The following is a 12,812-nucleotide window of genomic DNA, read 5'->3' as shown; positions in this document are numbered from 1 at the left end:
ACACTGGGCTTCTTACTCAGTGGGGAGTTTACTTCCCCCTCTCCCTCTGCCTGCTGCTCCCCTTGCTGTGCTCTGTCAAATAAATAAATAAAATCTCTTAAAAATTAAAAAAAAAAAAAAAGATCGTATGATTTTAAGTTTCCAGTTCTATAAAAGTGTGGCAGGACATTGGAAAGTTGTGTGGAGCATGGGGTCTGGCATGTGCAGGACTGTCCCACAGATTACAAAAGATCAAGCTATACCTGTGCACCCACCCCCTATTCAATCCTGAGCCAGCCCCAAATAAGCCACACCCTTCCAAAGTGACCCCTGGAGGGGTCATCCTGTGCTAGGCTAAAAATTAGAGTATGAGTCAAATTAATTAAATGCAAAATGTGAGTCAAGGTAAATAAAAGGTTAAAAAAAAGAAATGAAAACGAAGATGTTTTAAATGTTAAAAAAAAACAAAACCCACCTTGAAACAGTTGAGAAATTTCGAGCTGGATACTAGAATGATATGAAAGATTGGCTATTGATTTTGTTCAGTGTAACAATGAAACAATTACTCATTATTGAATAATGCAATAATGAAATTGAATATTGAAATATTGAAAAATGAAATAATTTCCTGTCAGAATACCAACAAACATGCATACAATAATACAAAAAAGCAAATCAGTCTCACATTACAATCTCAGTAGTGACCATCAGAGTACAGTATGTCTGTGAGCTTTATAGAAAATATTTTTGGGGTGTCGTGCTTCTCTGGGAATTGCCTCCATATAACACAAAGGTAAGTCCTCACTTGTGGAGTCTGTATCACGTACCCACAGCTCCCCCCATGCCAACCCCTGTGTGATTGGTCTAGGTTGGGGTGGGACCCACACCCAGTTCAAGCCCATCAGAGCCCTTTAACAGGAATTTGGCATTTTGAACTGAGATGGGAAGTCTTGGATGTGGGAGATGAATTACATTAAAAGCAACTCCAAGTGAAAAGTCATATCCTTTCCCCAAATTCCATTTCTTTGTGCTCAAGCTGGCTACCTTGATGTCTGTTAAAGATTCTTTGATTCTGGGAACAAATGACAATCAGGAGGAGATTAGCAGATTGAAGATTGACTACCATAGATTAGGTCCCTTGGAAGTCACAACTGGAGAATTACCAGCTACTTCAAATTAGTTATATTTCGAAAACCCCTGTAAAGTGTGTTAGGTTGAACTTGGCAAATCATCAGTCTTTGCGTATGTTCAAAATTATCATTTAAATAGAATAGCTGTGGTAGCCAACCTCCAAAATGGCTGCTTGGTATTCACATTCTTGTTTTAGTCTCCTCCCTTGTTGAATAGGGCTGATCTGTGTGGCCCATACAATATGGCAAATACGGGTGTGGAATGTGGCTTCTTAGGCCAGGTCAGAAAAGACATTGAGACTTTCACCTTATCTGTCTTGGGTCACTCACTGGGGTTGTGGAGGTCTGTGCTCCGCAGACTCCTGGCATGTTGCTGCCCCAGACATTTTGTATCTGTGGGTTTCACCCCTGAAATCACTCTTCTTCCAGATACGCAGTGACCTGCTCTCTCACCTCTTTCAAGGTTTGGTTCAAGACTCCCCTTCTCAGAGAGACCTTCCCTGATCACTGTATTTAAAATTAAAAGTCTTTCCCTCACCTGGCAATTTCCTCTCCCTCCCCTGCCTTGTTTGTTCCATAACCCTTATCACCAGTTATATTTTATTGACTCATCTTCCTTAAATTTAGCTCCACAAGGATATGGATTTTTGTGGGTTTACTCATTGCATCCTTAAGGTCTAGAAGTTTTTCAGTAACTACATCAAGTGAATGAATAAATGAATTAATCTGGTTAATTTAAAAATGAAACACATGATATGGGTTCCTTGTAGAAAAATAAGAAACTATAATAAGACTTAAGAATAAAGGGATGCGGGCGCCTGGGTGGCTTAGTGGGTTAAGCCACTGCCTTCGGCTCAGGTCATGATCTCAGGGTCCTGGGATCGAGTCCCGAATCGGGCTCTCTGCTCGGCAGGGAGCCTGCTTCCTCCTCTCTCTCTCTCTGCCTGCCTCTCTGCCTACTTGTGATCTCTCTCTGTCAAATAAATAAATAAAAATCTTTAAAAAAAAAAAAAAAAAGAATGAAGGGACGCATGGGTGGCTCAGTTGGTTGAGCGGCTGCCTTCGGTTCAGGTCATGGTCCCAGCATCCTGGGATCGAGTCTCACATCAGGCTCCTTGCTTGGCAGGGAGCCTGCTTCTCCCTCTGCCTCTGCCTGCCACTCTGTCTGTTTGTGCTTGCTCTCGCTTCTCTCTCTATGACAAATAAATAAATAAGAATGAAATAAGAACCATCATCTGGAAATACCCAGTGCTGACATTTACTATGGATCCGTCCTGACTGTTCATTTCAATGCCCTCCAAGTTGTAAGCAATGGAAATACACTTCAGCTGGCCCCAACACAAGAATATTGATCAAAGGCTGCCATGGACTCCAGAGAAACCTACAGGACACACAGTCTTGGGGCCTCAAGGGCACTCAACTCCAACAGACACCAAAGCTGCCCTCTCTGGCTCCAAGGGGGCCTAAAGACCTCCCTCCCAGGGCTTCTCTGCTTTATTGGTCCACCTGCTTCAATCTTCTGTCTCCAAAGGCCACTTTCCTTTGCTCACTCACTCATTCTCATGTGATCCTCATGTCTGCTCTGAGGTCTGTATGATTTTTCAGTCTCACTGGCTCCATCTTTCATTGTTCTAATTCCAAGTCCAGGAAGACCACCAACTTAGGCCAGGAAGCTTCATCTGGTAGTGAGGGTCACAAATCTATTCGTTTGTGAAGGCAGTACCATAAACCAGGGTTTATGGTACCATAAATCAGGGGTGCGACCAACAGAAATCAAATCCCTTATCTCATAGTTCTGCAAGCCTAAAGTCCAAGATCAAGATGACAGTGGGGTTGGTTCCTTCTGAGGGCTTGAGTGGAGGATTTATACCATGCTTCTTCCCTAACTTCTCATGGTTTGCCGGGATCTTTGGCATTCCTTGGTTTCTGCTGTTAGCACCAGCCTCTCTGCTGGGTTTTCTCATGGCACTCCCCTTGTGGGTATATGGTTGTATCCAAGCTTCCCCTTCCCATAAGGGCACAGTCATGCTGGATTGCGTTCCACCTTAATGACCTCAACTTAACTTGGCAATCTACAAAGATTCTATTTCCAGATAAGGTCACATTCACAGATACTGGAGGCTAGGACCTGAATATCTTTTATGGAAATACAGTTCAATCCATGACCATCATATTGAAAGAGTAGATTTATACCTTTAAGTGGCCATAGTAGAAGCAATGACATTTGTCTGGTACCAAAGTTGTTTTCTATGTAAATATATATTTTTTTCTAGCAAAAATAGAATCATACTGCAAGTTTTTCCTTCAACAATGTGTTTTGAGAATGTCCTTGTGTCGCTAGCATATTTTATATTGTTTTCAATGACAGCATTGTATTACACTATGCAAACATACCATAATTTATTTAAGCAATCTCGTGTTAGATTTCTTCCCATTTTTTCTTAGTTTGTACAATATTGCAGTGAATATTTTTGTCTCTAAGTCTTTGTGCACACTGATAATTATTTCTGGGATAAATTGCTGGAAACAGAATTAGTGGTTCAAAGGATATGACATTTTAAAAGCTTTTGATATATTTTATCAAGTTGATTTCCAGGAAAAATATCTGTCTCCCCACCATCTCTGCCAGGATCCAGAAGAGTATTTTTGGTCATCCAAAGTCAAAAAGATTGTAAAATATATTATGATGGTTTTAATTTCTATTTTTGGACTGAGGTGGATGTGTTTCCGTGAGTTTCTTGGTCATGTGAATTTCTTGTTTGGGGAAATTGTCTATTCATTTACTTTGCCTGATTTTCTATTGGCTTTATTTGTTCTTGTTTATTTCTATTAATTTTCTACCTTAGAAACATTAATCTATGTTGTAGCAGGTTTTTTTTTTAATAGCTTGAGTTTTATTTTCTGTCTTGTTTATAATGCTTTTGAAATACAAAAGTTTGAACTCTATCAAAATTGGCGTCACTGGTTTCTTTCAATTTTCTTATGCTTAGAGTTTCCCTATCCATGGTGGGGGAGGGAGGACAGACAATCACAGATATTTCCTTTTATTTTCCCCCCAGTGGTTTCTATTTTTACATTAAAAGTGTTGATCTGTAGGCTCTCATTACCTCTGGTAGATTGAATATGGCTGCAAATGCTTTGTTACTCTTATCTCTGAGAAGTGGAGTCTAATTCTTCTTCTCTTGAATCTGGCTTTAGTGATTAGACTGACCCACTGAATATAGTAGAACTGATGTCCTGGGAATTCTTAAGCAATGTTATACCCATGTTCCACTGGCTCATACAGTCCCTGGTCTCCAGGTAAGAAGTCTGGCTATCTTGGGGTGCCTGGGTGGCTCAGTGGGTTAAAGCCTCTGCCTTCGGCTCAGGTCATGATCCCAGGGTCCTGGGATCGAGCCCTGCATCCGGCTCTCTGCTCAGCAGGGAGCCTGCTTCCTCCTCTCTCTCTCTCTCTGCCTGCCTCTCTGCCTACTTGTGATCTCTGTCTGTCAAATAAATAAATAAAATCTTAAAAAAAAAAAAAAAAGAAGTCTGACTACCTTAAAAGCCACCTTGATGGAGAGCTTAAGTGTAAGCACTTGGCCATCCCAACAGAGCCCAGAATTCTAGCCACTTGCACCAGGGAAAACTCAGTATCACCAAATAACCTCTGTCAACACTAAATGGACACCACCCAGCCAAGCCCTGCTCAAGTTCTGGACCCATAAACCCATGAGACAGAACATAGACAGTTGCATTTTAAGCTGTTGTTACACAAGCGTAGCTAACCGGAACGTTACATCTTACCTGCAGTAGTGTTACAGAAGTTGTGAGATGCAGGAAAAAGCACTAGAGTTTCAGGGAAATGAGAGTCAAGAGCTTCAGCAAGGGTCTTTTCATCCATTGGTAATGACTGATGATATCAAAAGTAGCAAGGTTTATAGCGGACACTTTGAGGCAGAAAGAAAGGCCAATCAATCCCAACTGGAGCATATTTTGAGAAAAAGCTTTTCTTAAATAATTAAAACCCATGGAGCACTTTTAACGTACTGTACAGAGTGCTAAGTTCTTGACACAGATTTTTTTTTTCATTTAATCCCCAGTGGACGCCCATGAATTGCTGCTGTTATTGTCCCCATTTCGTAGACGAGGAAATGAGGCTTCAAGTGTTTCAGCAATGTGTCTATGGTCACAGAGCTGGAAGTAGGATTTGAATCCTTGCGTGTGAGCCTGCACACTTGGCCAGAAACGTTAATGTACCCTCACTTCTAGGGTAAGGCTCTGCTATTAACTTCCAGAAAAAGCCCTTTTGGTAAGGGCAGGTCTGGACACCACATCCTATCAGATCCTTCCCCCCACCCCACCCACCGGATCCTACTATATAGATTGTTCCTAAGTCTGCAAAATCAGAGGGCTGAATAGGATACTCTCCAGCCTTGTCCCCAGGTCCTACAAACTGGTGGTTCCTAAAATTAAGCCACAGGTCCAGCAACATGAACAATGCAAAGGGAATCAAGTAAAGTACTCCCTCTGAGCCTGGGATTCTGAGTGCCTTTTCCTACCATGGCCCTCAGTTTCCAGACACCTGGAGGGATGTGGTAAAGTCACCTAGTCAGGAAGGGCCCTCAGGGAAGGGATCAGGTCCATTTCATCCCTATACCCTTAGAGCCTAACACAATGCCGGGGCCCCTCAGGATGTGTTTGATATTATAAAAGAAAGTGCTTCAGATTACAGTGGCCTGAGCTGAGATCCTAGTTCTCTCTGACCATTCTGAGGGCTTCCCAGAATGCTGCCTTACCCATTGTTCAGGAACAAGTCTATGAGTTTATTTATTTATTCATTTGCAAAATAAAATAGTAAGATTTAATATGATAGCTATTACTAGTAATATTATCAATTGGTGAGGAAGAGTATACCAAAAAGAAGAATTTCAGTAAAGTCATGAACAATCCTCTGGCCTATTTCTCCCCTTTCTCCTTCTTCTTCGATTTTTTTTTTTCCACCTTTGCACATTAAAAAAAATTAACATATAATGTGTTATTTGTTTCAGGTGTATAGGTCTGAGATTCATCAGTCTTACACAACACGCAGTGCTCTCCACAACACATACCCTCCCCAGTGCCCATCACCCAGCCACCTCACCCCTCCTACCTCCTCCACCCCAGCAACCCTCAGTTTGTTTCCTGAGATGGAGTCTCTTATGGTCTGTCTCCCTCTCTGGTTTCATTTTGTTTCATTTTTTTATGAGGTTATTTCATTCTGCCTTATCTGCAAGCCACTGCCTCAGCCCCTGACTTCCATGGCATTCCTACTGGGTACAAGGGCCCTGTGACTGCCACTATTTCTACTTCTGCAGCCTCAAGGAAGTGGGGACGATGCTCACTGCTCTGCGTCTGGGTCCCGGACAGGGGCCAGCTGCCTGTGTCAGCCACGACAGCATCACTGAAACCAGGTTACATATCTTAAGAAGAACTTTCTCTAAGTCTGGGATTAATGAAAGGAAATTGTGAAAACTGAGAATGGTCAAAAACTCCTGCCCCATATCAAGCTCATCCTTTAAATCTGTTTCCTTGCTTGGACCCTGGCTAACCTCCATGGACAAAGGGCAGCTCTCCCCCTGCCGGAACATGTGCTCACACCAGAAATATCCTGGGGCTGTTCTTGGCCTTGACCCACCAGCTGAAGGTGTACTCTGAAGAGAATAAATACGCTTTTTTTCTTCCCAATGGAAGTCTCTCCTCCTTATATTCTTACAGCCAACAACTGATTAAAGTCTCGCCAGGACCATCAACAATCAACAATCTGCTTCCGGGGCAAGCCATCCCCTACGCCCCATCTCCCCGAACCCCTGCCACCAGGGTGTGTCTGGCCCAGATAAGATCATCTTGCCAATTGGTCTGACATTAATCCATTTATTCAACTGGGTTCTCCTGCCTTATCCACCGGAACCTAGTAAATGTATGCATGCATCATCTGACCAAACCCAAGGCATCCACACGGGTCCCAACCAATCAGCCCTACACCAAGCGTCTTCTTAAGTATTCAGAGAGCTTCCCCTTCACACCAGAGCTTATAAATTCTTAGCACAACTCCCAACCCCATCAACACTACCCTCCCTTCCTGTGGCCCTTGTCTGTTCCCCAAGCCCAAGACCATTAATCACTCTGCGGCCTGCCAGGCCCTTTCTGTCAGCAACCGTTCCCTCTGACCCTCCCTGTCCATCTTCCTCCCTCGCCCCAGCCTCTCACAGAGCAGAGTGGAGGCTCACACCTGTCCGAATGGGATGGACAAAATCAATCAACGGTTCTGAACCTCTCCCCCTGCCCCTCCCTACCCTTCACCATTTCATCCCTCTGCTTCTCAGGAGCATGCCAGGATTTTCAATTTCTTTCTGGGATTGGTCCAAGGGAAGTGATGACGAAAGGAAATGGGAAAGGATTTGGGGGAAAAGGGGAGCAACAACGATGGGAGCACCCTGCAGAGCTCCGGAAGGCTTCTGGTCGGCTGCAGCAGGCGCATGGGAAAGTTCCCCAACTTGGACCCCCGTTCCCACGGGGGAAGAAACCTAGATAGGAATGCAAGGGAGAGGCAGTATCCCCCCCGCCTGTCAGCATCTTCACCTTAGATTTGTGAAAGCCTGCTGCCTAATTTCTTCAAAGCCCTGGTCATATGGCATGAATGAATTGAGTGACTGGTGTCTCAGTAGGAGCCAAAACTCTAAAGTAGGCCAGTCTCGTCTTCTCTGAGCTCCTGGCAGTATTAGCTCTTTGTGCTAAAAGGAGCAGACACAAGGGCCTCCCTTCCACTCCCAGGAAACCTGCTTTCACCGTGACCTGCTGGGAAACATGCTCCATCCTTTGTCGTCTAAAACCTTCGAGACTCTAATGGCAGGAATCATAGGCCCGATAAGAAGGGAGGGTGTTATAGGCAGGTGGGTAGAGAAGATATTTTTAGGCAGCCAGAACCTCAGAGAACCCATCAAATCACAGAGGCCCGCCCACTCCACCTGTGTCAGCTGAAACTTGGATGGAATTTTCAGTGGCACAAAGGATGCTGTGCCTCCTGCCACTGGGAGGGCCTGTTCTCCCACTCTGCTGTCTCCAGCTAACCCCCCTCCAACATCCAGCTGGCTCTGGCTCAGCCTACGGGAGGGCAGGCAGCTGAACTAGCTTCAACAGAAGGGCCTTCCATCCCAGCTGAGAAGGATGGTCCCGGCTGCCCCAGAGCTTCCCAGGGCTGCGGACACAGCTGCTCCAGATACCCAAGCACGTGTTTTCATGGGCGCCACCGACTGAGAATATTTGGATGCTGGGACAGTGGTTTCTAGCACTTCAGGAAAACCTGGCCAAGTCCCCAGTCTCTGCAGGGACCGTTCCAGAAAACGAGACGCAATATCTGGTAGCTGAATCGAGGGAGGATGAATAGAAGTGGTAGGAGTCAGGACACGTGGCTTCTGGTCTGGGCTCTGCCACTCGGGAACTGTGTGATCTTGGTCATCATTTCCTCTCCCTGATACTCGGTCTCCTCCTGTGCAAAAATGAAAAAGTCAGATAGGATGTATCTAAGTTTACGTTTTACTCTTTCCTTTTAGGGATCCAACAGCCTTCGATTCGATCAAACAGCTACAGGGAGCATCTAGACAAAATCTAGCATGAGTCAGTGGAATTCGAAACTGGGAGAAGTTGTCCATATTTGAGGGCCACGCTTTGCTTAATGTTATTAATATTTTGGGCAGGAATATTTTGTATACTTGGGGAGGTAGCCTGGGGAGGTTGCGAAGTGCCTTATTCTACTTTACTCCCTGGTATATACACATCTGAAAGGTTCAGATTAATTTGGGTGAACTGGTATCTTAAGTACTCACATCTCTTGCTTACTCTGAGGTGACTTTCTGATGTTAGAGGCTCTATTCTTCTTCCATCTGTATCAGTTAGATCATTTTTTTATTGCAAGGGACAGAAGACCCAACTCTAACGGACTAAATACAAGCGAGGAAAATGCATTGTCTCATATGTATGAACCATCATTACTAAAATACATTTCTTCTCTCCTCTCAGCTCTGCATTATCTCTATTTTCTCACTATTTTCTCAACTCTTAGGTAGGATCTTCCTTTTGTGATCAAAAGGAAAGAAACTCTCAGGGTCACATTAATCCACATTAAAGTCTTCATTGGCTGGGATAATTTGAGCAGCAGACAACAGAAAATCTGATTCAAGTTACCTTAATCAATGAGGAAAATCTTCCCCTTACTCAACAAAAAATCCAAAGATGTAGCACAATCCAGATTGGTTAATTAAGTGCCTCGATAAAGTCATCGAGGAGACAAGTTTTCCTACTCCTTTATTTTCAGTATCAATTTTTCTCTCAGAATGGTCCCTCCCCCACATGGTCACACATGGCTGTTGGAATTCCAGCTGTCATGTCTAGACATTGCAATACGCAGCAAAAGAAGTAAAACTTCCTCTTCCTCCTGCTTTTTCTTCAGAAGAAGGAAATGTTCCTAGAATCTTATAGAAGATTTTTCATGTCTCAAGGGACAGAATGGTTCCACTTGCCCATTTTCAACCAACAACTGACAAGTGGAACGCAATTATCATGCTAGCTTAGACCAATGATTTTTGACCAGGGAAGATGTTGTCTCACAACATGTCACAAAAGACACTTTTGGGCATGGACTGGGCATCTAGTAGGTAGAGGTCAGGGATGATACTAAGCATCCCACAGAGCACAGGAAACAGCCCTCAGAAAAAAAATTATCTGGTTCAACATGTCAGTAGTGCTGAGACTGAAAAACATTGGCTTAGATAATTACCCAGAATGGCGTGTTTAGTGAAGAGTCAACCACAATGTCTTCCACGGTGTTCTATCCAGAAAACAACAGTTTTTGTCCCAGAATTTCTAAGAAAATCTCACTATAATGTCCATCCCTGACCCCACTGTTGTGTTTGGGAGGATGAAGCACAATGATTGGCTTAAGCCTAGGTCACATGTTCTACCTCTGAGCCAGGATGAGTCAACCCCACCTGAAGGTGAGAGTGGGGGGAAGAAAGCATGATACTGCAGAGAGAGCTGGGGATGGTAATCAAGACAAGGTGAATAGATGCTGGGCAGCAAAACAACAGATGCCCACCACCCACCCTCCTCTCATCAAGAGGCTACAGAGGCAAGAACTGTGTTTGCACTTGGACTCAAAATAGCAGCAGCAGCAGTGGGAGGTCAATGGGACTGTCTAGGAAGACTCTGGACTGGTGCCAGTGAATTCTTCATTGCACACGGTAGGTAGACATCCTGTGGCTTTAATTACCTCCATCCAGGCAGCTCCTTTCACCTAAAGAGATGCTCAGTCAGCCTGGCACAGTGAAAGCAGGAGAGACAGAGAAGGGGGAAGGAGTAAAAAAGGTGGTAGCTAAGAAGTATTCAGAGAGAGGGAGAGCTGAGGCACAAGTGTGCTGTGCGTCCCCAACCTCAGATGACTACTCCACCCTGGAACTGAGCTCTATGCATTGCATCACCCAGGCCCCTTGGTCCTCTGGCTTATGGCTGGGCTACAGTTGACATCACCAGGAGGTGAAAGGGAGGGAGAAGAGATTCAGATATTTATTTCTCCCAGTTCTTTATTGCTGTCACTGTTCTTACAGTGGCTACATTCCATTATGATCAGTGCTTCTGTTGAGTCATTCTTCTTTCATGATGTTTCTTTCATTTAGACTCCATCATTCCACTCCCTCCCTTTGATCCTTCAGAACTAAAGGGGCCATTAACCCCTGGAAGTCACCTTCTTGAGTGGCTTAACACTCCCTATTGCTTCCCTTATTCTTAACTACGCATTTGTATATCATAGCTTCAGTAGAAAGTCTCAGAGTGTGTTGTCTGGTTCCTCTAAGAATCCTGACTCATGCAATAGGCAGGTGGCAGAAAATATGGGTGAATGGAAAAGGAGATGTGGTATATACATATATACAATGGACTATAACTTAGCCATCACAAAGAATGAAATCTTGACATTTGCAATGACATGGATGGAACTAGAGGGTATTATGCGAAGCAAAATAAGTCAGTCAGAGAAAGACAAATACCATATGATTTCACTCATAGGTAGAATTTAAGAAACAAAACAGATGAACATAGGGGAAGGGAAGGACAAATCAAATAAGATAAAAATTGAGAGGGAGGCAAACCATAAGAGATGCTGAATCTGATAAACAAACTGAAGGTCACTACAGGGGAGGTGGCTGGGGGGACAGGAATAATTGGGGGTTGGGCATTAAGGAGGGCTCTTGATGTAATGAGAAACTGTGTCTTATATGCAACTGATGAATCACTACATTCTACCTCTGAAACTAATAAAAAAATAGGCAGGTGACAAGTCCAGGATCCACTGAGCCACACTGTCATACCTGGTGTTACATGCCTTGATCACACCCAGTGTTCTATAAGTCTAAAGGATAGTCATTCACATTTGTTCTTTAGTATCTAGCCTTCTTGGGAAGCCTACTAGGTAAAATTATGGATTTGAGGGTTATTATCCCTCTCCACTTCCAGTCACTGCACTGTACAAGTACAACACTTGTACCCTATTGTCTAAGTAAGTAGAAAGTGTGCTGATGATGTTGTATTTGATAATACTACCTACCATTTCTTGAACACTTATAAGATGCCAGATACTGTGCCAAACACCTTATATGCTTCACCTCATTTAATTTGCACAACAAACTTATGGGTTAAATACTATTCTTTTTCCTGTTTCATAGCTGAGAGAACTGAGACTCAGACAGTTAAGTAACAAGATGAAACAGCTGGTAACTATGGTTATTAATGCTAGTGGTCACTAATATTTCTGATTCTCTTCCCCTTCCTGAATAATGAAATATATAGAAATAGACACACACACACACATATAGAAAGCTATATTTCTCATCTTTCTTTGCAATTGGGGAAGGTTTTGTGACTAGCATTCTCAGTGGTTTATGACTTCAAGTAAGAAGGTGCTTTTGGGCTGACATATTTCAGAGCCGGCATGTCACCTGCAATTCTGATTCTTCTGCCTCTGCAGTCATGTAGCATGTGTTGAGATGGGATGCCATTAGATTAAAGAAGCCTGCCCTGCTGAGCACTACATGAAAGGAGCTGCTCTTCAGAGTTACTTAGACCTGCACTGACTTGGTGGAAAGGCAAAATAAACTCTCGTATTAAGAAACTGGAAATGTGGTGCTATTTGTTACTGCACCATAACCTAACCTGTGCTGACTGAAAGAGTGGAGAAGCTGGGATCAAATATAAGTCTTTCTGAGCCAAAAGGCAGTGTCCTAAACCCCTGAGCAATATTGCTTCTCTCTGCCTCTTTCTCCAAGAAGACTTAGAAGTTGTCAACATGGAAAGATAAGAGAAAGGGAGCATGCGAAAGGAATGTGATACTTATAAACCCTCTTCCTAGAGGAATAAAAGAGTGAGGAAAGAGATCAAGAGAACATCATGCCTGTCTTTCTTTTGGTCATTATATCAACAAAAAATAGTAAAGAAAAAAAAAGAATTCCTTGGGAAAATTTTTATAACTGGGGCTTCTGGCATTTTTGCATATGGCCAGGGAATTAATTGCAGCTGCTCCCCATTGGAAATAATTTTGCAGCTCATCTTTAGGGAAGCATATATGGGAATGCTCTCTACTTTGGAAGAGAAGTTCCAAGCTATAACGCTTCTGCCTGCAAGCAGGATAGAACCTCC

Source organism: Neovison vison, chromosome 3, assembly GCF_020171115.1.
Source record: "Neovison vison isolate M4711 chromosome 3, ASM_NN_V1, whole genome shotgun sequence".
NCBI lineage: Eukaryota > Metazoa > Chordata > Mammalia > Carnivora > Mustelidae > Neogale > Neogale vison.
Note: the sequence above shows the minus strand (reverse complement) of the source record.